Genomic DNA, 27040 nt, shown 5'->3' on the forward strand with positions numbered 1-27040 from the left:
TAGCTAATGAAGCACTTTCAAAGTGTCGTCACTGTTGTAATGTAGGAAACGTGGCAACCAATTTGTGCACAGCAAGATCCCACAAACAGCAACAAGATAAGAAACAAATAATCTGTTCTGGTGTTTAATTCACTGCCAATTCTCTTTCAGGAATGCCCAATATGAAGAGGTTCTGTTCTCTCTGACATGGTTTCCATTTGGCTCTTTTACCTTATTTTACCCACATTGTTTTCTATTTTTCTTCTCATGTTTGATCAAATATATACCAAAACTTGCCACCCTCCTCCCTTTCACTTGCTCAAAACATTTCTAACTTTTCCCAGTTCTGATGAAAGGTCACAGACCTGAAACGTTACCTCTGCTTCTCTCTCTCCACAGACGCTGCCAGACCTGCTAAATATTTCCAGCACTTTCGGTTTTTATTTCAGATTTCCAGCATCTGCAGTATTTTATTTTTGTAATCTGTTTCAGGTGCTGGCTTAGGGATAAATATTGTCCAGGACACCAGGGATAATTCCTATGGAAGGAAAACTACCATCATTACATGGCCTGCATGTGTCTCCAATCCCACACCAATGTGATTGACTCTTAACTGACCTCTGAAATAAGCTAGCAAGTCACTCGTTTATATCAAACTGATACCAGCAGTTGAAGAACCACGTTCTTAAGGACAACGAGGAACAGGCAACGAGTGCTGGCCTTGCCAGTGACGATCACATCCTAAGAATGCATTAAAAAACTCAGCTAAACTCAGTCAAAAAAATTTCTTTGGATTAAAAAGATTACCTCGATTAAAGTTGTAAAATTAATCCAAATGCATCATGTTTAAAATAAAATTCCAAATTTTCTTGGAAGTCCCTCTGGATGACCCTAGGCATTTGCATCCTGATGCCGAAAGGTTAGAATCATTTGGAAGGAGTGGGTAGAATTTTAAGTTTGTCCAAGTCCTCATGACGTCAAGGATATGGGGATAACGTGGGAAAGTGGCGTTGAAGTAGATGATCAGCCATGATCTAATTGACTGGCAGAGCAGGCTTGATGGGCTGAATGGCCTACTCCTGCTCCTATGTTCCTATGTCATCTATACTCTGTCTGAACTGGGGCCACTGCTAGTTTGAGATTCAAATGTGTGAGAACAGAACAGTCCCCCCAACTTAGGTTTGTGTTTGGAACATCTAATATGCTCGCGGCAGATTTGGGAAATTATTTCTAGGTTTTGAAGTTGTACACAAGAAAGACTTACATTTATGTAGTGCCTTTCGCCTCAGGGTGTCCCAAAGCTTTTGAAGTGTTAGCTACTGTTGTAATGTAGGTAACCCAGCAGCCAATTTCACACAGCAAGCTCCCACAAACAGCAAGGTCATAATGACCAGCTAATCTGTTTTTTTTTGAGTGATGTTGATTGAGGGATGAATATCAGTCCCGGACACCAGGAAGAACTTTCCCTAATCTCCTTCAAAAGAGTGCCATGGGATCTTTTACGTCCATCTGAGAGGGCAGATGGGGGCCTCTCATTCAAAAGATGGCAGCTCCCCTGAAGTAACAGTCTGGATTTTGTTGTCAAGTCCCCGAGTAAGGTCTTGAACCCACAATCTTCTGACTCTGCGAGTGAGAGTGCTACCCACTGAACTCCCATCGGAGTCAGAAAATTATTTCTAGCTTTTGAAAGATATATACCATGTATTAAGCATCAACCCCATGCTCTCAGGAGCCTCTCGGAGAATGAATCCTCCTTCCCCCGTCCCTCCTACTTTGCATTTAATTACTCAACACAGGCAAAATCTTCCAGATCTGAGCAGCAGCTTAGCCTGAACATCAATCATTTAAGATGCACTTAAAACAGAGAAGGTGGGGGGAAGCCCTGACACATGCAAAACATAACCTCACATGAGAATCAAATAGTCTAATTGGTAACTAGCGATCCAAAGAATCATTCACATATTTACAGCAAGTGCCCTGTATCTGGTGATTGTTCTTACTGCTAATTTCAGTGTCCCATGCCACGTTACAAGAGAGACTTTTACAAGGACCATGGGTCTGGTGAAATTTGGAGGGTTTTCTACTTTCTACCAAAGGATTTTTCCTCTTTATTGATCGCAATGCATCCACATTCTCTCAGAATTGCAGCTGTTGAGATTCAGGATTGCTTTTCAATGAGATGTTTAATTTGAGAGACACAACCCCTCCCCCTACCCCACCTGCACCACATAATCAGCTTGATGTCTGCTCTGACACTGGGTAATAATTGGTCCCACTATTGTAGCACCGAAGGAGAATATAGTTGAAGATTTAAAACTGCACCAAAATTAAAGGAACCATTTGAGTTAAAGCAGAGATTGAGGAGTTTAATGTTATATATTGCAGGGAAAATTGATACTTAAATAGTTTTATTTGCAAATGGGGACATCCGACATGAGTTTTATTTTTGGCTTGCAAAAATCTGAGAATCTGGAGCAACCTTTTATGACTTAATCAAGGGTTGAGCCTCATAAATAAGTCACTTTATTTCATCTGGGGGAATGACCCAGATGAAGTATTCTTGTTTATCCCGTTAAGAGTCATTGTAACCCATTCAGTCCCAGAGCTCTTACAGTTTGGAAACCTTTCAGGTTTTCTTTCCAACAGATTTCCAGTTTGATGCACAAGCGTTCTGCACAAACACACAGTCGCAGTCTGCAGTACCGCCTCTCACACATGTTTGCCTTTTAAGCAGGGTGTGAATCTCATGAAGGTAACACACAACGTGTCTCACACAAACACACACACACTCCCACACAGAGGCATTTTTGCACATTCCCACAATCACAGGCACACTCACTCTCACACACACTCACAGACACACACAACAAGGCACTCACACACAAAGGCACACTCACTTTCTCACACACACTCGCACTCTCACACACACACTCTCACTCACATGGCACAAATGGCGCACAGTGGCGCAGTGGTTAGCACCGCAGCCTCACAGCTCCAGCAACCCGGGTTCAATTCTGGGTACTGTCTGTGTGGAGTTTGCAAGTTCTCCCTGTGACCATGTGGGTTTCCTCCGGGTGCTCCGGTTTCCTCCCACTGCCAAAGACTTGCAGGTTGGTAGGTAAATTGGCCATTATAAATTGCCCCTAGTATAGGTAGGTGGTAGGGAAATATAGGGACAGGTGGGGATGTGGTAGGAATGTGGGATTAGTGTAGGATTAGTATAAATGGGTGGTTGATTGTCGGCACAGACTCGGTGGGCCGAAGGGCCTGTTTCAGTGCTGTATCTCTAAACTAAACTAAACATTGGGATGCCAGCAGAACAAAAATCAGATGACACAAGCCAACTATTATCAGTAACTTCACAAATCAGTTCCACTTTCCGGTTTAAAGTTTAACAAATGATTCCAAACATTTGGAGACGTGTACTTGACAAACAGAACTATCAGGAGTTTGCAAGGGATTTCTCGATTCCAAAGATACCCTCATTGCTTATCAGGGAAATTAAACAAGTGCCTAGGAAAATTCAGCAATGTGTTAATATCGAAGGTGTCAGCTATTAATTTACATCATACAGTCAGCACCGCACAGCCCATTAACATCTGGGCCTTTTCTTTTCCAGATGTGCAATGTGTCACAAGCACCAGTGAGCTACGGCTGTTTCAAACACATAAACACATTTTATTTCAAGAAAGATTTATCATAAAACATCTGAATCGTAGCGGCAATGTAAAGAGTGTTGCAGTTACCATGGTGATGCAGATTTGGGTTAAGTAAGTCAGGGCCTTTTCATTATGGGGCAGTTTGTTTCGATAGGAGTTTTCTCCTTTCATCATTCCTGCCCTCCTCCTCCCTATCCCCCGCAGACTCCTTCCTCCCTTCCTGCCCTCCTCCTCCCTATCCCCTGCAGACTACTTCCTCCGTCCCTGCCCTCCTCCTCCCTATCCCCCGCAGACTCCTTCCTCCCTTCCTGCCCTCCTCCTCCCGATCCCCCGCAGACAACTTCCTCCGTCCCTGCTCTCCTCCTCCCTATCCCCCGCAGACTCCTTCCTCCCTTCCTGCTCTCCTCCTCCCTATCCCCCGCAGACTCCTTCCTCCCTTCCTGCCCTCCTCCTCCCTATCCCCCGCAGACTACTTCCTCCGTCCCTGCTCTCCTCCTCCCTATCCCCCACAGACTCCTTCCTCCCTTCCTGCACATCCTCCCTATCCCCCACAGACTCCTTCCTCCCTTCCTGCTCTCCTCCTCCCTATCCCCCACAGACTCCTTCCTCCCTTCCTGCCCTCCTCCTCCCTATCCCCCACAGACTCGTCCCTTCCTGCACATCCTCCACCCTATCCCCCACAGACTCCTTGCTCCCTTCCTGCTCTCCTCCTCCCTATCCCCCACAGACTCCTTCCTCCGTCGCTGCTCTCCTCCTCCCTATCCCCCACAGACTCCTTCCTCCGTCCCTACTCTCCTCCTCCCTATCCCCCACAGACTCCTTCCTCCCTTCCTGCTCTCCTCCTCCCTATCACCCACAGACTCCTTCCTCCCTTCCTGCTCTCGTCCTCCCTATCCTCCACAGACTCCTTCCTCCCTTCCTGCCCTCCTCCTCCCTATCCCCCACAGACTCTTTCCTCCCTTCCTGCTCTCCTCCTCCCTATCCCCCACAGACTCCTTCCTCCCTTCCTGCTCTCCTCCTCCCTATCCCCCACAGACTCCTTCTTCCCTTCCTGCTCTCCTCCTCCCTAAATCCCACAGACTCCTTCCTCCCTTCCTGTCCTCCTCCTCCCTATCCTCCACAGTCTCCTACCTCCCTTCCTGCTCTCCTCCTCCCTATCCCCCACAGACTCCTTCCTCCGTCGCTGCTCTCCTCCTCCCTATCCCCCACAGACTCCTTCCTCCGTCCCTACTCTCCTCCTCCCTATCCCCCACAGACTCCTTCCTCCCTTCCTGCTCTCCTCCTCCCTATCACCCACAGACTCCTTCCTCCCTTCCTGCTCTCGTCCTCCCTATCCTCCACAGACTCCTTCCTCCCTTCCTGCTCTCCTCCTCCCTATCCCCCACAGACTCTTTCCTCCCTTCCTGCTCTCCTCCTCCCTATCCCCCACAGACTCCTTCCTCCCTTCCTGCTCTCCTCCTCCCTATCCCCCACAGACTCCTTCTTCCCTTCCTGCTCTCCTCCTCCCTAAATCCCACAGACTCCTTCCTCCCTTCCTGTCCTCCTCCTCCCTATCCTCCACAGTCTCCTACCTCCCTTCCTGCTCTCCTCCTCCCTATCCTCCACAGACTCCTTCCTCCGTCCCTGCTCTCCTCCTCCCTATCCCCCACAGACTCCTTCCTCCCTTCCTGCTCTCCTCCTCCCTATCCCCCACAGACTCCTTCCTCCCTTCCTGCTCTCCTCCTCCCTATCCCCCACAGACTCCTTCCTCCCTTCCTGCTCTCCTCCTCCCTATCCCCCACAGACTCCTTCCTCCCTTCCTGCTCTCCTCCTCCCTATCCCCCACAGACTCCTTCCTCCCTTCCTGCTCTCCTCCTCCCTATCCCCCACAGACTGCTTCCTCCCTTCCTGCTCTCCTCCTCCCTATCACCCACAGACTCCTTCCTCCCTTCCTGCTCTCGTCCTCCCTATCCTCCACAGACTCCTTCCTCCCTTCCTGCCCTCCTCCTCCCTATCCCCCACAGACTCCTTCTTCCCTTCCTGCTCTCCTCCTCCCTATCCCCCACAGACTCCTTCCTCCCTTCCTGCTCTCCTTCTCCCTATCCTCCACAGACTCCTTCCTCCCTTCCTGCTCTCCTCCTCCCTATCCTCCACAGACTCCTTCCTCCGTCCCTACTCTCCTCCTCCCTATCTCCCACAGACTCCTTCCTCCCTTCCTGCACTCCTCCTCCCTATCCTCCACAGACTCCTTCCTCCCTTCCTGCTCTCCTCCTCCCTATCCTCCACAGACTCCTTCCTCCCTTCCTGCTCTCCTTCTCCCTATCCCCCACAGACTCCTTCCTCCCTTCCTGCTCTCCTCCTCCCTATCCCCCACAGACTCTTTCCTCCCTTCCTGCTCTCCTCCTCCCTATCCCCCACAGACTCCTTCCTCCCTTCCTGCTCTCCTCCTCCCTATCCCCCACAGACTCCTTCCTCCCTTCCTGCTCTCCTCCTCCCTATCCCCCACAGACTCCTTCCTCCCTTCCTGCTCTCCTCCTCCCTATCACCCACAGACTCCTTCCTCCCTTCCTGCTCTCGTCCTCCCTATCCTCCACAGACTCCTTCCTCCCTTCCTGCCCTCCTCCTCCCTATCCCCCACAGACTCCTTCTTCCCTTCCTGCTCTCCTCCTCCCTATCCCCCACAGACTCCTTCCTCCCTTCCTGCTCTCCTTCTCCCTATCCTCCACAGACTCCTTCCTCCCTTCCTAATCTCCTCCTCCCTATCCTCCACAGACTCCTTCCTCCGTCCCTACTCTCCTCCTCCCTATCTCCCACAGACTCCTTCCTCCCTTCCTGCACTCCTCCTTCCTATCCTCCACAGACTCCTTCCTCCCTTCCTGCTCTCCTCCTCCCTATCCTCCACAGACTCCTTCCTCCCTTCCTGCTCTCCTTCTCCCTATCCCCCACAGACTCCTTCCTCCCTTCCTGCTCTCCTCCTCCCTATCCCCCACAGACTCTTTCCTCCCTTCCTGCTCTCCTCCTCCCTATCCCCCACAGACTCCTTCCTCCCTTCCTGCTCTCCTCCTCCCTATCCCCCACAGACTCCTTCTTCCCTTCCTGCTCTCCTCCTCCCTAAATCCCACAGACTCCTTCCTCCCTTCCTGCCCTCCTCCTCCCTATCCTCCACAGTCTCCTACCTCCCTTCCTGCTCTCCTCCTCCCTATCCTCCACAGACTCCTTCCTCCGTCCCTGCTCTCCTCCTCCCTATCCCCCACAGACTCCTTCCTCCCTTCCTGCTCTCCTCCTCCCTATCCCCCACAGACTCCTTCCTCCCTTCCTGCTCTCCTCCTCCCTATCCCCCACAGACTCCTTCCTCCCTTCCTGCTCTCCTCCTCCCTATCCCCCACAGACTCCTTCCTCCCTTCCTGCTCTCCTCCTCCCTATCCCCCACAGACTCCTTCCTCCCTTCCTGCTCTCCTCCTCCCTATCCTCCCACTAATGGTGCTGACTCCTACCCTCTTGATGCTGGCAGCATTGGGGTTGACCAGGTTGTGCTCTTCACCTGTGAGTTAAAGAGAGAGTGTTGGAAAATTACTTGACAATGGAGTGGTGGTGGGGGTTGGGGGGTGGGGGAGGGTTGGTATAGGGTTGCCAACCCCTCCAGGATTGTCCCAGAGTGTCCAGAATTTGGGGATTAATCTGCTGGACACTGCCATGAGCAGAAACCCAGGAGAATAAGCATACAAGTTGTTAAGGAAGACATTGTGCATCTGTTCATTTTCTTTAAACATTTTTTGTTATTGGTTATTGGAAATGGGGAGGGGACAGGAAAGCTGTTTGACAGTAAGCGGGAGCTCATGTGAAGAAACCTTCAGGAATATGTCCTACCAGAACTGGCAACTCAAGGGTGGCATCATAGCTGAATCCAAATCTGGCTTCGCCCCAACGTCCACACAAGTTCTCTTCCTGTCAGGGATTGCTGGATACAGGGTTAGGAGAAGGCACACTCTCTCCCTCAGGGGCACTGAAACCAACTTCATTACCCATACTGCAAAATCCAGCGGCTGAACCTAGGACCTCCTTGGACTGTAGAATTTGTACCACATCAAACTACATCCCATTGTGAGAGTTACGATCAAAGTAATCCTCATGTCCTTCATTTTGTTTTGGAATTAACGTCAGTACAATACACAAGCACTGTCCCCCCACCCCCCTCCCCCGAACCCCCCGACCTCCTAGCCTTACACCAACGTCAGATGGGCACCGAAACCCCAAACCATTGAAGATATTCCATATATATCTGCCTCCCAAACAATCGGAAAGATGGGAACCTTGATCATCAGGAAAGAGACAGCAAGGACCCATGGATAGCGGCAACATCAGGAGGTGGAAGAAAGCCTGAGGACCCAGGCACCTTCCCGGATGCTTCGATAAAACACTGTTAGCTTGCCAGCTGTGGATCACTTTTGCCTCTGAGTTACAAGGTTCTGGGTTCAAGTCCCACTCTAGGGCTTGAACACAAAAATCAAAGCTGGTGTAGTACTAAGGGAGTGCTGCACTGTTGGAGGTGCCGTTTTCAGATGAGACGTTAAACATAGGCCCCATCTGCTTGCTCAGATGAATGTAAAGATCCCAAGGCATTATTTCAAAGAACAGCAGGCGAGTTCTCCCCGGTGTTCTGGCCAATATTTATCCCTCGATCAACATCACCAAAAAAACAGATTATCTGGTCATTATCACATTGTTGCTTGTGGGAGCTTGCTTTGCGTAGGCTGGCTCCCATGGTCCCTGCATTACAACAGTGACTACATTTCAAAAAAAGTACTTCATTGGCTGTAAAGTGCTTTGAGATGTCCAGTGGTCATAAAAGGCACTATATAAATGCAAGTCTTTCTTTATAGTCTGAGAACTTGCCCAAGAGTCAATATTCAGCTTATGAGTGGATTGGAAAAGGAGGGGAAGCAGGTAGAGGGGAGGAGGTTGTGCACAGAATCAAGGGTCATGTATGCTCACTGGAGAGACTGTCTTGCAAGAAACAAATTTCTTAGAAGACAGCTATTCGCAGGCAAACTACACAGGAGGTTTCTGGCAAACAGGCCTGAGGAAGAAACCATTATTGAAGGTACTTCTGGCTATGAAATAGAATTCTATAGGTAGGTTTACTGCTGTTATTGCAAAATATGTAACTTATTATGCTTAAAAACTTTTGGTGGACATTAGAAATTTCAGTTACTGATTTTTTTTTAAAAGCCGCATGCAAGGACTTTGAAGTTTCTATTTGAATGATTAAATTGGTTCATTTTTTATTCTCAAGTTCTTCTGACTGGCTTTTTAGGATTGGCTGTTTTCGTAGGTATTTAGTAGTGTCTTATCAGTAGTTTCCTAGCTATTTTCATCTCTTTTGATTTGTAGTTCCCTATCCCCTCAATTCTGATATTAGTTCTGTTTAACTTGGAGCCAATCAACAAAGTGCAATAGCAGAAGTGTGACATGCATGACAGGAAGTGAGTGCTGACATGCAATTTTTGATTAATTACTAGAAGATCTCCCTTTGGTGTTGCTCATGCTCAGTCTGTTTTACAACCATAGGGCTGTTAATAGAGCTTGATGGGAAAGAGCTACACAGAGCAAGTGTGACACAGGAAATGGATGCTATATGCTATATTTATAATCCATTATAGATAGATTATTATTAGTTGGTAGCGCAAAAAATTGAATTATATTTTTGAATTAGTCCATGTTTGTGTTTATTCTCCACGTGAGCAGTAGTTATAGATCCGTGTTCTGTTCCTATATCCTTTGATCCCATTTCCTTCACGTAGCTATCTAACCTAATCTTAAAGACATGATGCAGTGTAGTCCACAGCCTCTCAACCCTCTGCGTAAAAATGTCAGTCCGAAATCTCTTACATTGAATATTATATACACGTCCCCTTGATCTAGACTTTCAATCACTGGAGGCAATGTTTCTGTCTACTCTGCCCATCCATTCAAAATTTTAAACACCTCTATTTAATGAGCCTCTGTTCTAAAGAAAATAGCCCAATATATATGTTGGTCTATCTAAATAAAATGGCAGAGAACATTTACTCTTCCTTCTATATTTGGAAACATTTATTAGAATTAGAATTAGAATTAGAACATTACAGCGCAGTACAGGCCCTTCGGCCCTCGATGTTGCGCCGACCATCTGACCTACACTATTCCATTTTCATCCATATGTCTATCCAATGACCACTTAAATGCCCTTAAAGTTGGCGAGTCTACTACTGTTGCAGGCAGGGCGTTCCACGCCCCTACTACTCTCTGCATAAAGAAACTACCTTTGTATACTATGTATTGTGATGCCAATCTGCCGTCGACTTCTTTCTATGAAATGTGCCCCTGTAGGCTTTGCATATTGACACCTGCCTTTCCACCCAGTATAGACCGACGACAATTTGACCTGTGTGCAGAAACAGGCTATCATTAGAGCATGCACTTACCAGTCCTCCTTTTTCTGGAAGTGTAGGGTTACATGTTCCTTCCTGCCACATGTTTTGAACAGTTTCCAGGTTGATTTTCTTTTCCCATATCCTTATGCCGGATACGAAAAGATTAGCCAATGGTCAATCTGTCCTAAAATTCTCATCTAACTGCCTATTGCAATGCACAAATTCATGGTACTAGCCATCCAAGAAAGTATTTGATGTTAGTTAGAAATGGGGACTAACATTATAGTGACTGTAGTCCAATTACAATGAAACCTTTGTAAATAACTCTCCGTCCACTTTTTTAAAAATTCATTCTCAGAAAATGGGCATTTATTGCTCATATCTAGTTGTCCTTGAGAAGGTGGTGATGAGCCACCGTCTTGAATTGCTGCAGTTCATGTGGTGAAAGTACGCCCACAGTGCTATTAGGTAGGGAGTTGCAGGATTTTGACCCAGTGACGATGATGCAACAGCTGATATACGTTGACGTTGGGATGACATGTGACTTGGAGGGGAACTTGTATGGGGTGGTGTTCCTATGTGCCTGCTGCCCTTACCCTTCTAAGTGGTGGAGCTTGTGGTTTTGACAGTTGCTGTTGATAAAGCCTTGACAAGTTGTTGCAGTGCATCTTGTAGATACGATATACTGCAGGCATGGTGTGCTGGTGGCAGAGGGAGTAGATGTTTTAGGTCTGTGGATGATATTAATCCCTGGATGAGTGAAAGCTGACCAGGTATAAGGCCTCTACAATTTCTGTTCTGTAGCCACAATATAAAATCACAAAATAATTATGGATGAGAAAGGCCATTTGGCCCATCATGATCCATCCAGAGAGGTCCCACTGTAACATCAAATCGAGTCAAGGGTTTCTACCTCCAGCAATCTCACTGGAAGTTCATTCACATAGTGATCACTCTTTAAAGGAAGAGGAATTTCCAGATATAGAGTATCATACAACACAGAAGGAGGCCATTCAGCCCATTGTGCCTGTGTTGGTGTGAATATTATTGCTGTTATCATAATCAAGGTGTTCATGGCATGGTCTGACTAGAGCACTGTAAAGTTTGAGCATTCTCTCCTCTGACCTGTATTCTACTCTTTTGTCTATATAGTACAACATCCCATTGGGTTTGTTGATTGTGAAACTACCTTAGTTGGACATGTTTAATGTTGACTCCACCAAGGCTCCCTTCTTTGTCCCTTTCAACTTTCATCCTTAACTATTTCAACACTATTCATGAAGTATGTGTGTTGTCTGCTTTATCTACCTCTATGTAGAACAGCCAACTCGAGGGCAGCGTGCAGAGGCGGTGAGACTCTGGGCATGCAGGAAGGGTCTGACAGGGAGGGTCCTTCTCGCCACCAGCCAAGCTACATCTTGGTGCTTGTTTGAAAGTTTTGGCGATGAGGCATTCTGCCAAATGTCTTTGACAATCTACTCGGGGAACCATCCGACAGGTTCCACCATCTCCTTTTCCTGTAGGGCCTTGAGGGCATTCTGTGCAGACCACTGTCTGATGGATTTGTGGTGAAAGGTATTTTTCTGCACAAACTTTTCCACGAAGGATAGGTGGTATGGCACAGTCCAACTGAATGGAACACTCTGCGACAACATGGCCAGAGCCATCCTTCGCAACACCATGGACAGATAGAACCTCAGCACATAGTGACACTTGGTGTTTGTAGAACTGGGGTTCTACGCACAGCTTGATGCAACTGCAGACAAAGGTGGCCATCAGGATGAGGGTGACATTGGGTACGTTTTCTCCCCCTTTATCACGGCCATAGTCTCTTGCATTTATCGGCCTCATTTACCCTTAGTCCTTTTTCATTCTTGGTGACACTGATTCTAAATGCAGACTTCACATCTTCCTCCATTGCTAAAGCTGTCTACAAGTTCGGATTACTCTTCTATGCCAAACAATTCTTTTCTCCTGAAGAACTCACCAAAGATCTGAATGCTGCTCCCACATCTTCCAATAGCATGCTCACATGCTTGGGCAGGATGTATGAACCATAGGACAGGTGACAGTCATGCATGTCTAGTCTTCAACCTCTTTCTCTCCATTGCAAGCTATCTTGTTTTCTTATTTTAATAATAGTTCTATGGTCAGCGACCAACTGAACATTCTTCTCTTTTACATCCTCGTCATGCTCTTTCTCCTCACAATGCACAATTTTCTTTAACTTCCTCAGAAACCAGAACCTCGGCGCTGTGTAAATCTTCACCTATGTCTTCCCTTGTTTCAGAATCGAAGCTTGGTGTCATCTAACCTCTGATTTAACTTTTCCTCTCTTGAAACTTGGTGGTATCCTACGCTCTTCACCTTGGTTTCTTTCTTTTTTTTAAAAAAATACTGTTCTAGACCACGTTGTTGTATATTTTTTAACATTCAACATCCATTGGTCTTGACCCTCATGGATAGCTTTACTTTAGTAATGACTGCAGAGTTGTCCTGCTGGAAACTGTGCATATTTTGAACAAATTGCTTAGGAAATGTGCATCACGACACTGAGGATGCTAAACAGGATGACTTCTTCCATGGAGAAACGGAATTGCTATTATAATTACAGTCCGGCCTAACTCGCATGATAGAAACACAGACAGAGGTCATTATTCAAGCTTTGTCATTGTAACCATCCTTTTATAACATTTACTGTGAAGATCCCTTAAAGTCAACAAATGACATTTAACATTTAGAATCGGAATCCTTTCAAATGTTGATTTTTAAAAAAATATTTATCAATTTGCCTGTTAAAATCTATTTTGGATTCTGTACCCATCACTGTTTCTTGTTGGGCTTTCTCGAGGGAATGATTGACCTCCACTCCCTTACCTTTCTCCCATTGCTATGTACTGGCCATCTTGTTCCACAGTCTCTTCCAACAAAACCTCTCTGTTCCTCTGACTCTGGTCTTCATTGCATCCACCCTTCTCACTCTCCCTTCACCCCTCTGTTGTTGGCACATCTTTTGGTTACCTTGATCTCATTCTTTGGAACCCTCTCCCTAAAGCTCTCCGCCTCACTTCACCTTTGAAGATCTCCTTGACAATGATCATCCTGTGACCAAGCTTGCAGCCAATCCCTCCTTAACACTCTCACACTCTCCCCTCCTGGTTCACCGTTCCTTCCCCTTACCCACACGGGAGCCCGTTGTGTCCTTTCTCCATGTTAAAGGCTTTCTATAAAATGCCAATTGGTGATTTCCAGGGAGCTGTGCGGCGATCCGTGGAGCAGTTGCCTTGGCGATTTTCCCCTTTGTGCTCATGTGACAGAGAATACAAGAAAAGAACCAGGAATTCCTGGCTGAGAGACGCGGGGGCATAATCTCAAAATCCTCCACAACTCCCAGCGGCAGTTGCTCAGTATTTTAAACCTCTTCCTGCTCACTGCCTTCCTGTCACTGACATGAGGGACATTTCAAACCCACACACTGTAAAAGTTTTCAAACAGCTGTCAGGCCAACTGATCAAAAATACGTGATCAAGCTGATTTTTGTTTTGTTTTTAAACCCTCTGAGTCTCTCTTTCCATCGGTTGGGAACACATGGCCCAGTTGGAAGAGCAACTTAAATAGTATTTTCCTTCAAGCATATGCAATCTTGTCCCTGCCTCTCCTCAGTTCGTCATTGGAAATAAATATGTACCCTATTTGGGGCTTAGAGGCACCTGAAGGAGTGATAAACTAATATGAATTGAGTCATGCAATGTGAAGCAACTGGAGATGAGGAAGAGAAGGTTCTATTTTTGCAGGCCAGTTGTTTGACTGTATATGGACAACTCACAGGACATCTGGTTGTTAGCAGGTTCTACTGTGTAAGTTATGCACAATCACACAGCAACTCCTGTATGTCAGCCCTGGGTGTTTCACAGTAGATTTTTTTAGTTTAGTTATATATATCAGGAAGATGCCTGTGGTGTTTTCCCCTAGTCAGTTGACGAATGCAACATTTTTATTGCATGCAAATGGCCATTCACTAGACTGTACCACCATGTGGCCAGAACCTACAACTAAATCGTGACAATTGGCATAGCAATTTACAATGGAAATTGTTGCCAAATATGTATTACAAAAATCGTGACAACAGGAAATAAGATGTATGGGCATGTGCATGCCTCCTACATGTTAATAGTAATTAGATATTTAAGTAAATAATCTTGTTTGATGTCTATCAGTGTACTGATCGATAAATTTGGGGCATGGTTTGACAGCAATGCTCAAATACATGTTGGTTAAACCAGTAAAAAGCACACCTTAAAGGTGTGACTGTCTCACCAAGCTGCTCGGGCACCCATCATAGAGTCATTCTTTTGGATTGAAATGTGTTCCATGCATGTAACTGTTGCTGTGGCTCAGGATTCAGTGAGAGGGGAGAGTGTTCAAATAAAGTCATATGGGCCACCTTTTAGAGTCTTGTTTGTAAATCCCGGGAAGTCCTTCCCCTGTCCATAGCTGTATCCCGAAGCAATTTTGAGGTCAGCAAAAAAGAAGGACAGGATCAGGAAAGGGCTTTGATTCTGCTCTCCTGTCCTCTCCTTTTTCTTCTCCCTCTCCTTCTTGTCCTCTCCCTCTCACTCCTCTCCCCTCCCCTTGCCTTCCATCCCCGTCCTCCTCCCCTCTCCTCCCCTCTCTTCCCCTCCCTTCCTCCCCTCTCCCTCCACCCCACCCCTCCTCCCCTCCCTCCTCCTCCCCTCCTCCCCTTCCTCCCTCCCCCCTCCCTTCCCCCCGGACAGGGTACTGCTAGCAAACATACAATTAGAACAAAGGAAACTTGAATTAGAAGCCAGGGAAAGAGGAAGAGAAAGAGAAGAAGAAAGAGAAAGAGAGAGCCTTCTAGAAGGAACGTGGAGAAAGAAAGAGAGGAGAGAGAGAGAGAAAGAATCTTCCAGAAAGAATGCGAAGAGAGAGAGCTGAAGCGGCTTGACTTAACTAGGGGGCGAAAGAGTAACCCCAGGGAAAGCATGGCCAATATGGAGGAGCAGAATTCAGGGCTTGGTACAGAATTGTTAAAACTTTCCCAACTGATCCCAAAATTCAATGAGAAGGATGTAGAATAATTTTTTTGTGACCTTAGAGGAACTGGTAAGGCAGCTAAAATGGCCAGCTGAGACCTGGCCTCTTTTACTACAATGCAATCTAACTGGAAAAGCCCATGAGGTTTATTCCCTGTTGCCAGATGAGAGTTCATCAAATTATGAACTGACCAAAAATGCTATCCTCGGGGCACATGAATTAGTACCCGAAGCCTATCGCCAAAAGTTTAGAACCCTCAAAAAGCAAGCTGATCAAACTTATCTGGAGTTTGAAACAAGTAAGCAGCTGGCTTTTGACCAGTGGTTGAGAGCTCTTAAAGTACAGCTCAGCTATGAGAATCTCAGAGGTAATACTGTTAGAGGAATTTAAACACTCTCCATAAAGACCCATGTAGAGGAGCAACGGGTCCAGAGAGCCCGGCAAGCAGCTGTTCTGGCTGATGAGTTTGCTTTAATTTATAAGTCAGTTTCCCAGGGGAGAACTTTTCCTAGTCACCCTCACAAATCCGAAAAGGACAAAGGGTGGGAAGGTGATAGAAGCCCAAGCAGTCCTGGGAAAGAAAGGAAAACAGAAGAGACACAGGGGGCCCTCTTCTAGCCAAAAAGGAAGGTGCTGTGAGCAAAAGTGAGACCCGAAGACCTGTGTGCTTCCATTGTAATAAAGCAGGGCATTTAAAAGCTGACTGCTGGAAACTAAAGGGAAAACCAGTAGGGTTAATCAGGGCACACCCGCTCAGTGAAGAAGTGAACCTGATGGAAAGCACAGCAGAACAAGTTGTGGCTTTAACTGCAGTAAGAGTGAGACACAGGAAGTGTACGGCTGCAAGTGCAGGAAAATTTAATAGGATTCCTGAGGGCCATCAGGGTTTTGCGTCTGAAGGGAAAGTAACCCCATACCCCTCGAGTGGGGCAAGCAAGCCCATAGTGATTCTTAGGGACCCACAGGGGCCACTAGATCCCTTTTACTGGGAGAAAGCCTGACCTTTCCCCCAGAGAGTGTAGTAAACACCAGAATGGTGGTGAATGGTATTGGAGGGCATTGTATGCCTGTACCTGTACACCGGGTGCACCTGGAGTGTGACCTAGTTTCAGGACCGGTGACCATAGGGATTGTCCCTAGTTTGCCTGTGGACAGGGTTGACCTGCTCCTAGGTAATGATCTAGCGGGGGTGAAGGTGGTAGCCCCCCCAGTAGTGAAAGAAAGACCGCAGGAGGTCAGAGAGACAGGGTTGTGGCGGGAGACGGACCCCTGTAGTATCCCTGAATGTGTAGTGGATCAGGCCATGATCAAACCAGCTCCCTCAGAGGAGACTGCATTGGCACTGCAGGCAGATGACCATGAGGTCTGCCTGTCCGAGACTTTCTTTGGAAAGTTAAGAGACCCAGGGAATGAATTAAATGTATCTTCCCTAGCTGAGGCTCATCGAGCCGACCTAGTATTGCAAGCGTTAGCACAGGCTGCCCAGTCTGAAAGTGAAGCAGAGGGAGTCCGTGACTGCTACTATTTAAAGAATGAGGTACTGATGAGGAAATGGAGTTCTCCTCACAGACCTGAGAGCAAGGAGTGGACAGTAGTTCACCAGTTAGTGGTGCCACAGAGGTACTGGAGAGAAATATTAAGAAGGGTCCACGAGACTACAGTGGCTGTACATGCTGGTATACAAAAGACTAAAACCCACATAAGACAGCAGTTTGACTGGCCAAAGCTCCACAAAGCTGTGATGCAGTACTGCAGGAGGTGCCACATGTGCCAGGTTGAGGGAAAACCCCAACCTGCAGTAAACCCTCCGCCCCTACGTCCTGTACCCGTGTTAGGAGGACCCTCCAGCAGAGGGCTGGTGAACTGTAAGGGACCCGCGCCGAGAACAAAAAGGGACAGGTAGGCACAAGGCTGGCAAAAGTTTAGAAAGAGAAGGGTAATAAGTGACCAAGAGGGCAGGTTAAAGGGAGTCCGGGAGGAATCCCGGATGAAAACCTCAAAAAATTTGAAAAGTTATACCCCACATCCTCCTATGTAAATGCAGACTCTAGAAGCACCCCACCAGAGTTGCTAACAGCATTTACAGGAACCTGCAGAGACAAACTTGAGAGCGTCAAAACAATGCGAGAGGAGAGAGGTCTGAGTGCTGGGGCTGGGCTCAGTCTGTGAGCGCATCACATTCGGAGAAAAAAATAAAAAGTGGCATCACAGGGAAACAGGTAAGCGATTGGTTGGTGAGTATTTTGTTATTTTTTTCATTTACTTATCTTTCAAAACTCAGGTAATTTATCAGTAATTGCAAGGTTTTATTAGTATTAGTAATGTTTACTAGTGGTAATAAAGCTTATTAGATTGTAGTAGGTAGAGTTTATAGTAGAACAAGGCCCCTAGCGTAATTAGCATTTTTTAATCAAAGGGAGTCTCTAAGCAATCTAAAGTTAAGTCATAGCAGGAGAGCTCAGCCCTGTGATATGCCCCTCCTGCACTATGTGGGAAATCAGGGACGCTTCCAGTATCCCTGACGACCATGTGTGTAGGAAGTGTATCCATCTGCAGCTACTGACTACCCACATTACGGAGCTGGAGCTGCAGGTGGATTCACTGTGGAGCATCTGCGATGCTGACATCATTGTGAATAGCACGTTTAGCGAGGTAGACACACCGCAGGCAAATGCTGCAAAGGCAGGAAGGGAATGGGTGACCACCAGGCAGAGTAGAGGAAGGCAGGTAGCGCAGGAGCCCCCTGTGGCCACCCCCCCTCTCGAACAGATATACCACTTTGGATATTGTTGGGGGAGATGGCTCAGGGCAAAGCAGCAAGAGCCAGGTTCATGGCACCATGGGTGGCTCAGCTGCACAGGAGGGGAGGAGGAAGTGTGGCAGGGCTATAGTGATAGGGGATTCTACCCTAAGGGGTACAGATAGGCGTTTCTGCAGCCGCAAACGTGACTCCATGATCGTATGTTGCCTCCCTGGTGCTAGGGTCAAGGATGTCACGGAGCGGCTGCTGGACATTCTGAAGGGGGAGGGTGAACAGTCAGAGGTCGTGGTTCACATTGGTACCAACGACATAGTTGGAAAAAGGGATGAGGTCCTGCAACAAGAATTTAGGGAGCTAGGTAGCAGACTAAAAAGCAGGACTTCAAAGGTTGTAACCTCTGGATTACTCCCGGTGCCATGTGCTAGTGAGTATAGGAATAGGAGGATAGAGCAGATGAATGTGTGGCTGAAGAGAGGGCTTTAGTTTCCTGGATCACTGGGTCTGTTTCTGGCAAAGGTGGGACATGTACAAGTTGGACGGGTTGCACTTGAACTGGAACGGGACCAACTTCCTTGCTGGGAGGTTTGCTCGAGCTGTTGGGGGGGATTTACACTAATTTGGCAGGGGGATGGGATACAGACTGGAGGTACAGTAGGGGGTGATGCACAGTCAAATATAGCAGAGAAACTGAGTCAGTCTGGAAGGCAGAGCAAATATAGAACTGTTAAAACACAAGTGAAAAATGCAAGGCTGGATTGCATCTATTTTAACGCAAAGAGTCTTACTAGTAAGGCAGATGAATTGAGGTCATTGATTAACACATGGGAATATGATATTATTGCTATCACAGAGACATGGTTGAGGGAAGGACAGGACTGGCAACTCAATATTCCAGGGTATAGAGTCTTCAGGCGTGACAGGGGAGGGGATAAAAGAGGAGGTGGCATTGCACTGTTGATCAAGGAGTCAATTACTGCAGTAAGGAGGGATGATATCTTAGAAGGTTCCTCAAATGAGGCCATGTGGGTAGAACTTAAAAACAAAAAGGCGGCAATCACTTGGCTGGGAGTGTACTAAAGACCTCTAAACAGTCAGGGAGAGATAGAGGAGCAGATATGTAGGCAAATCTCACAGAGGTGTAAAAATAATAGGCTAATAATAGTAGGGGATTTCAACTTCCCCAATATCAACTGGGATAGTTTTAGTGCAAAAGACTTAAAGGGGGCAGAATTCCTTAAGTGCATACAGGAGAGCATTTTGAGCCAGCATGTAGAAAGTCCTACAAAAGAAGGGGCAGTACTGGACCTAATCCTAGGGAATGACGCCAGACAAGTGGTAGAAATGACAGTGGGGGAGCATTTCGAGGATAGTGACCATAACTCTGGAAGATTTAAGGTAGTTCTGGAAAAGGACAAAGAGGGACCAGAAATAAAGGTACTGAACTGGGGGAAGGTCGATTTCAATATGATAAAACAGGATCTGGCCAAAGTGGACTGGGAGCAGCTACTTGTAGGAAAGTCTACATCAAACCAGTGGGATTCATTCAAAAAGGAATAGTGAGAGTTCAGGGCCAACATGTTCCTGTAAAGGTGAAGGGAAGGACTACCAAGTCCTGGGAACCCTGGATGTCAAGGGATATAGCGGATTGAATAAGGAAAAAAAAGAGGCTTATGGCAGATTCAAAGTGCTGAAAACAGCAGAGGCCAGGCCATGGAGGAGTATAGAAGGTGTAGGGGGTACTTAAAAAAGTATTTAGGAGACCGAAGAGGGGACACGAAAAAACACTGGCGGGCAAGATAAAGGAAAATCCCAAGGCGTTTTATAAGTATATTAAGGGCAAGAAGATAACCAGGGAAAGAATTGGGCCCATTCAGGACCAAAGTGGCAATCTGTGTGTGGAGCTGGAGGACATAGGTGAGGTTTTAAATGATTACTTTTCATCTGTGTTCACTGTGGACAAGGACGATGTAGGTGTAGAGATCAGGGAGGGGAGTGTGATATACTTGAACATATTAGCATTGAAAGGGAGGAGATATTAGCTCTTTTAGCAGGCTTAAAAGTGGATAAATCCCCAGGCCCAGATGAGATGTATCTCAGACTGTTATGTGAGGCAAGTGAGGAGATAGCAGGGGCTCTGACACAAAATTTCTAATCCTCTCTGGCCAGAGGACTGGAGGACAGCGAATGTGGTACCATTATTCAAGAAGGGGAGCAGGGATAAACCAGGTAATTACAGGCCAGTGAGGCTAACATCAGTGGTTGGGAAACTATTGGATAAAATTCTAAGGGACAGAGTAATCTCCACTTGGAGAGGCAGGGATTAATCAGGGATAGTCAGAATGGCTTTGTCAGGGGAGATCATGTCTAACTAACTTGATTGAATTTTTCGAGGAGGTGATTAGATGTGTAGATGAGGGTAAAGCAGTTGCTGTAGTTTACATGGACTTCAGTAAGGCTTTTGATAAGGTCCCGCATGGAAGATTGATTAAGAAGGTAAGAGCCCATGGGATCCAGGGCAATTTGGCAAATTGGATCCAAAATTGGCTTAGTGACAGGAGGCAGAGGGTGATGGCTGAGGGTTGTTTTTGCAAGTGGAAGCCTGTGACCAGTGGTGTACCACAAGGATCAGTGCTGGGACCCTTGCTGTTTGTAGTGTACATTAATGATCTAGACATGAATATAGGAAGTATGATCAGGAAGTTCGCAGATGACACGAAAATTGGTGGTGTCGTAAATTGTGAGGAGGACTGCCTTAGATTACAGGACGATATAGATGGGCTGGTAAGATGGGCGGAGCAGTGGCAAATGGAATTTAATCCTGAGAAGTGTGAGGTGATGCATTTTGGGAGGATTAACAAGGCAAGGGAATATACAATGGATGGTAGGACCCTAAGAAGTACAGAGAGTCAGAGGGACCTTGGTGTACTTTTCCATAGATCACTGAAGGCAGCACCACAGGTAGATAACGTAGTTAGGAAGGCACATGGGTTACTTGCGTTTATTAGCCGAGGCATAGAATATAAGAGCAGGGAGGTTATGATGGAGCTGTATAAAACGCTAGTTAGGCCACTGCTGGAGTACTGTGTACAGTTCTGGGCACCACACTATAGGAAGGATGTGACTGCACTGGAGAGGGTGCAGAGGAGATTCACCAGGATGTTGCCTGGGCTGGAGCATTTCAGTTATGAAGAGAGACTGGATAGACTAGAGTTGTTTTCCTTAGAGCAGAGAAGGCTGAGGGGAGACATGATTGATGTATACAAAATTATGAGGGGCATTGATAGGATAGATAGGAAGAAACTTTTTCCCTTAGCAGATAGTCCCATACACCCACTCTTTTCCCATAGCCTTCAATTTTTTCTCCTTTTCAAGTATTTATCCAATTCCCTTTTAAAAGTGCATTCCAGGCCAGAATTTGAAGATAAGGATGAGAGTTTTAAATTTGAGACGTTTCTGGAACTGGAGCTGGTGTAGGGCAATGAGCATGGGGGTGATGGGTGACAGGACTTGGTGTGAGTTCGGATATGAGCAGCAGAGTTTTGGGGAGTATTGGAATAACTGAGTCTGGAAGTCACTAAAGCACGGAAGAGGTATTCAGCAGCAGACAGGCTGAGGTAGGGACGGAGGTGCAAGTAAGCAGTCTCGGTGATGGACAGGAAATGGGGTCGGAAGCCCAGCTCAAGGTCTAATAGGAAGCGAAAGTTGTGAACAGTATGGAAGTAGTCAGCAGGTCAGCCAGCACCTGTGGAGAGAGAAACAGAGTTAATGTTTCAGGTCAATGACCTTTCATCAGAACTGGGAAAAGTTAGAAGTGCAATAGGTTTTACATAAATCAAAAGAGGGAGGGTGAAAAAAACAAAAGGGAATGTCTGTGACAGGGCAGAAGATGGGAGAGATTAAATGACTAAAGAGTTGGTGGAGCAGAGCTAAAGGAAATGGTAATGAGACAATTAAAGAATCAAAAAACATGTCCAGAGAGGATGTCAATTGCTGAATAAAGAACAGCTGCAGTCCTAAAGCAATAACAAGAGAAAAACAAGATTAAGGTCGAAACATGCAAAGAAATCAAAATGGAGGTTGAGATTACAGTTTGAAATTGTTGAACTCAATGCTAGGTGTCGAAGGCTGGAAGTGCCTAATTAAAAGATGAGGTGCTTGAACTTGCATTGAGCTTCATTGGAACATTGCAGTAGGCCGAGGATAGAGAGCAAACACAGATTGAATGACTGCCTTGCGGAACCCCTCTGGTTAGTTCTCAGGCATGATCCCATAATTCCGATGACCAGCTATTTTAATTCTCCACCTTGCTCTCATGTTCTTTTCCACCCTTCCCCATTTGACCTACTTAAAACCTATTACATTTCTAACTTTTCTCAGTTCTGATGAAAGGTCATTGACCTGAAATGCCAACTCTGTTTCTCTCTCCACAGATGCTGGCTGACCTGCTCAATGTTTCCAGCATTTTCTGTTTTTATTGCAGATTTCCAGCATCTGCAGTATTTTGCTTTTGCCACCAGTTCAACCTGAGACATTGGCCAGGGAGGGGATGGTATCAGTCACGAGGGCAGAGTTTGCGGTGGGGGCTCAAAACAATGGCTTCGATCTTCCCAGTACTTCATTGCTCATCCAGGATGGGATGTCGGACAGGCAGCGTGACATAAAGGCCTGCTCAAGTTACCAAAAAAAACCCGACCCGAACCGGACGGAACCATATTGGACCCGAGCCTGATCGGCCCGAGTCCCTCCAAATCCACCCCCCCCCGAGCCCGACCCTCCCTGAACCCGACCTGACCACCACAATGTTCCCTTCACTTACCTTCCAACTTATAATCTGCCGGAAGCAGCAGCATGAGCGTGATGATGTCATAGAGACGCTCACTGCGCAGGCTCAGTTTCCCTGCTTGACATCCCGGACTTGCAGCTCAGGTAAGTTTTTAACTTTTAACACTTATCTTGCTGTGTGTGTCCGACCCGGACCTGGCCCAACCTGGCCCAAACCCGAAGGCCGGACCCGGAAGAGTGGCCCGACCTGACCCGAACCCGACACATGTCGTCAGGTCTCGTTGGATTTGGGTCGGGTAGCAGGCCTTTAGCGAGATGGTGAGGTCTACCCGCTTACACTGAAAGACTGAGGTCAGCTCAGTGATTCTCAAAACATGGGACAGGCAACCTACCTGGTTCAGGTGGGTCCTACCTTGAGCCAGTGGCTGCCTCCAGTTCAGGTTCTACTTTGCCCTCTAAATCCGGATATGTCATTCAGGACTTCTGTTCCCCAAATGCTGCTATTTTCAAAGTTTCATTCGCATGTGCAAATTCTTCCAGGGCCTTGCCGTTCCCTACTTCTGTAACCTCCTCAGCCATACACCCTCCAATAAACCAGCTCTCTTCCACATGCAGTCTCTTGTCCATTCCTCACTCCCTTTGCTCCACCATTGGCGGCTGTGTCTTCAGTTATCTTTGCCCTAAGCTCTGGAATTTGCTTCTTAAACCTCTCTGCTTCTCTACCACTCTTACATACTTTTAAATCTTACTTAAAACCTAGCTCTTTAACCAAACTTCACCCACCCTAACATCTCCTTCTTTGGCTTGGTGTCAAATTTTGCTTGATAACGCTCTTCTGAAGTCCCTTGGGATGTTTTACTAAGTTGTGGGTCAGCTGTGACTCAGTGGTTGGGACTTTTGTCCCTGGGTTTTGAGTCCCACTCCAGGGCTTAGCACAAAAATCAAGGCTGACACTCCACTGAGGGACTGCTGCACTTTTTGGAGGTGCTGTCTTTTGCGTAAGATGTTAAACTGAGGCCACATCTATCCTCTTGGGTGGATATAAAAGATTCCATGGCACTATTTCAAAGGGGAAAAAAGGAAGCTAACCCTGGTGTCCTGGCCAATGTTTATCCCTCAATCAACGTCACACCAACAGATTATCACATTGCTGTTTGTGGGAGTTTGCTCTGTGCAAATTGGCTGCTGTGTTTCCTACATTACAACAGCGACTGTACTTCATTGGTCGTAAGGTGCCTTGAGATGTCTGGTTGTTGTGAAAAGTGCTATATAAATGCAAGTCTCTCTTTTTAAAGGAGCTATATAAATGCAAATTGGTGCCATTCCTTGTCTGCTCTCCTGTCCTTCTCCTGCCTCCTGCCTGTCTCTCTCTTTCAATTTGCTGCTTCCTCTCACTTGACACCGGCAACCTGCTGCTCTCGCACATCGATTTCAATCTCAAAATACCCATTGAGCAACCTGTAAAATATTGCGGACATACAGAGACTACGGAAGAAATTGTAGCTGCTCTAAGGTTGAAGGAATACTATTGAACTTGATAACAAACTGCTAGAGATAATGAAAAAAGAAGCAGGGTTTAAACTGCCAGAACAGGGATCATAATTCCTCTAGTAAAACAACACCAACAATTTGCATTTATATAGCGCCTTTAACATACTAAAGTGCCCCAGGTCATTTCACAGGAGTGTTATCAAACAAAATTTGACACCGAGCCACAACTGAGGATTCCCCCACTGTTGTTGACAGGGCCCTTGACCGTGTCTGACCCATTTCCCACACTTCTGCCCTCACCCCTTACCCTCTCTCCCAGAACCGTGACAGGGTTCCCCTTGTCCTCACTTTCCACCCCACCAGCCTCCACATCCAAAGGATCATCCTTCGCAATTTCTGCCACCTCCAGTGTGATGCCATCACCAAACACATCTTCCCCTCCCCTCCCCTGTCAGCATTCCGAAGGGATTGTTCCCTCCGCGACACCCTGGTCCACTCCTCCTTCACCCCCGACACTTCGTCCCCTTCCCATTGTACCTTTCCATCCAATCGCAGGAGGTGTAATACCTGCCTCTTTACCTCCTCTCTCTTCACTATCCAAGACCCCAAACACTCCTTCCAGTTGAAGCAGCGATTTACTTGTACTTCTTTCAATTTAGTATACTGTAGTCAAATAGTTTGCTCTCATTGACTCTCTAGGTTCACACATGAAGAATGGACTCTTGAACAAAGCACCAATGGACCTGCTGGCATTTGAAAATGTGTGGCCTAAAATCATCCACTATATTTTGGCAAGGAGGTGAATTGGAAACATTGGAGTGGGTGGTGAGGAGGGGAGGGGGGAGGATGATGTTTTAAAAATTTAGAGAATCAAAATTTGAGACACTGTGGGTGAACCTCAAGTCTGGTTCTTTCAGAGCTAATGCCCTTTGATTACCTAAATAAGCCCTATAAATATTTTATTGGATTAAGTACTGGCAATCTGGTCTCCATATTACAAAAAGGATCTTGAGACAATGGAGAAGGTGTAAAAAGATTTACAAGAATGATTACATAGAATAGAATTACAGAAACAGGCCATTGGACCAACTAGTTCCATCGACCTCATCGCAACCTTTCACCATATCTTTCTATTCCCTTTTCTCTCATGTACTTTCCTAGTTTCCTTTTGAAAGTATCTAAGCTATTTGCCTCAACCACTTCCTTTGATAGCGAGTTCCACATTCTAACCACTCTCTGAGTAAAGAAATTTCTTGTTATGCTTCTATTGAATTTATTTGTAACCATCTTGTATTTATGGCCTGTAGTTTGGATTCGCCCACAAGTGGAAACATTCTCTCCACATCTCCCCTGTCCAACCCATTCAAAATTTTAAAGCCATCTATCAGGTCTCCTCTACATCTCTTTTCTAAAGAAAAAAGCTCCAACCTGTTCAATCTTTCCCAGTAACTGTAATCTCTCAGTTCTGGTATCATCCTTATAAATCTTTTTTGCACTTTCTCCAGGGCTCCTATATCCTTTTTATAGTATGGAGACCGGAACTGTGCACAGCACTCTAACTGTAGCCTGACTAGGGTCCTGTCACGTGACCTCGCTATTTTTAAATTCTATATCCTTAGAAATAAACCCCAGTGCTTTATTTGCATTTTAATTGCTTTGCTGATCCACAATGCTGCTTCTAATGATTTGTTCACTTGTATCCTGAGATCTTTTTTGCTCTTCTACCCCATTCAGTTTCTTACTTTCTAAGATGAACATGATTTTTATTCATCCGCAGGATGTGGGCATCGCTGGCAAGGCTAGAATTTATTGCCCATCCTTAATTGCCCTTGAAAAGGTGATGGTGAGCCTTCTTCCTGAAAACAACTGAGTGGTTTGCTAGGCCAGTTCACATTGCTGTCAATCTGGAGTCACATGTAGGCTAGACCAGCTAAGGGCAGCAGATTTCCTTCCCTAAAGGGCATTAGTGAACTAGATGGGATTTTATAACAATCCTGTAGTTTCTGGTCACCATTACTGATAATTTTATTCGTTCCAGATTTATTGAATTAACTGAATTTAAATTCCCCAGCTGCCGTTTTGGGATTTGAACTCATGTGTCTCAATCATTAGCACAGGCCTCTGGATTACTGGCTCAGTGACATAATCACTATGCTACTGTACCCCTGCAATGCTTCTCTTTTTCCTACCCAAGTACATCACCTCATATTCATCAGTGCTAAACTTCATTTGTCACTTAACTGCTTAAACTACAAGCTTTCGAATGTCTTCTTGTTTTATGTTACCCGCTTCTTCAGTGTCAGCTATACTCACAGTTCGTTATCATCTGCAAATTTTGATATTGAGTTACTTGCTCCTACGCACAAATCATTATTGTAAATTATGAATAACAGTGGTCCCAGCACTGATCCTTCCTCCAACCTGAATAACTGCATTTTACCCCCTACTCTGCTTTCTATTCAGCTATTAGCCCTTGACTCCACATGTTCTAACCTTCATCATAAACCTACTATGCGATACTTTATTGAAGACCTTTGAAAATCCAAGTATATGACATCTACTACATTAGCCTTGTCTACTCTTTCCATTAACCCTTCAAAGAACCAGAACTGAGAGGCAATCATTACCGGAAAAGACGGAACAGGCTGGGGCTCTTTTTCTAGAAAACAGAAGATTATGAAGGGATTTGATAGGGTAGACGTAACGAAGATGTTTCAAATTATGGGAATTCCAAAAGTAGGAGCCGTAAATATAAACTCGCCACTAACAAATCCAATCGGGAATTCAGGAGAAACTTCTTTACCGAGAGAGTGCTGAGAATGTGGAACTTGCTACCACATGGAGTAATTGAGGCGAAAAGCATGGATGCCTTTAAGGAGAATCTAGAGATGTACATGAGGGTGAAAGGAACAAAAGGATAT

This window comes from Heterodontus francisci, chromosome 23 (genome assembly GCF_036365525.1).
Source record: "Heterodontus francisci isolate sHetFra1 chromosome 23, sHetFra1.hap1, whole genome shotgun sequence".
Taxonomy (NCBI): Eukaryota; Metazoa; Chordata; class Chondrichthyes; order Heterodontiformes; family Heterodontidae; genus Heterodontus; species Heterodontus francisci.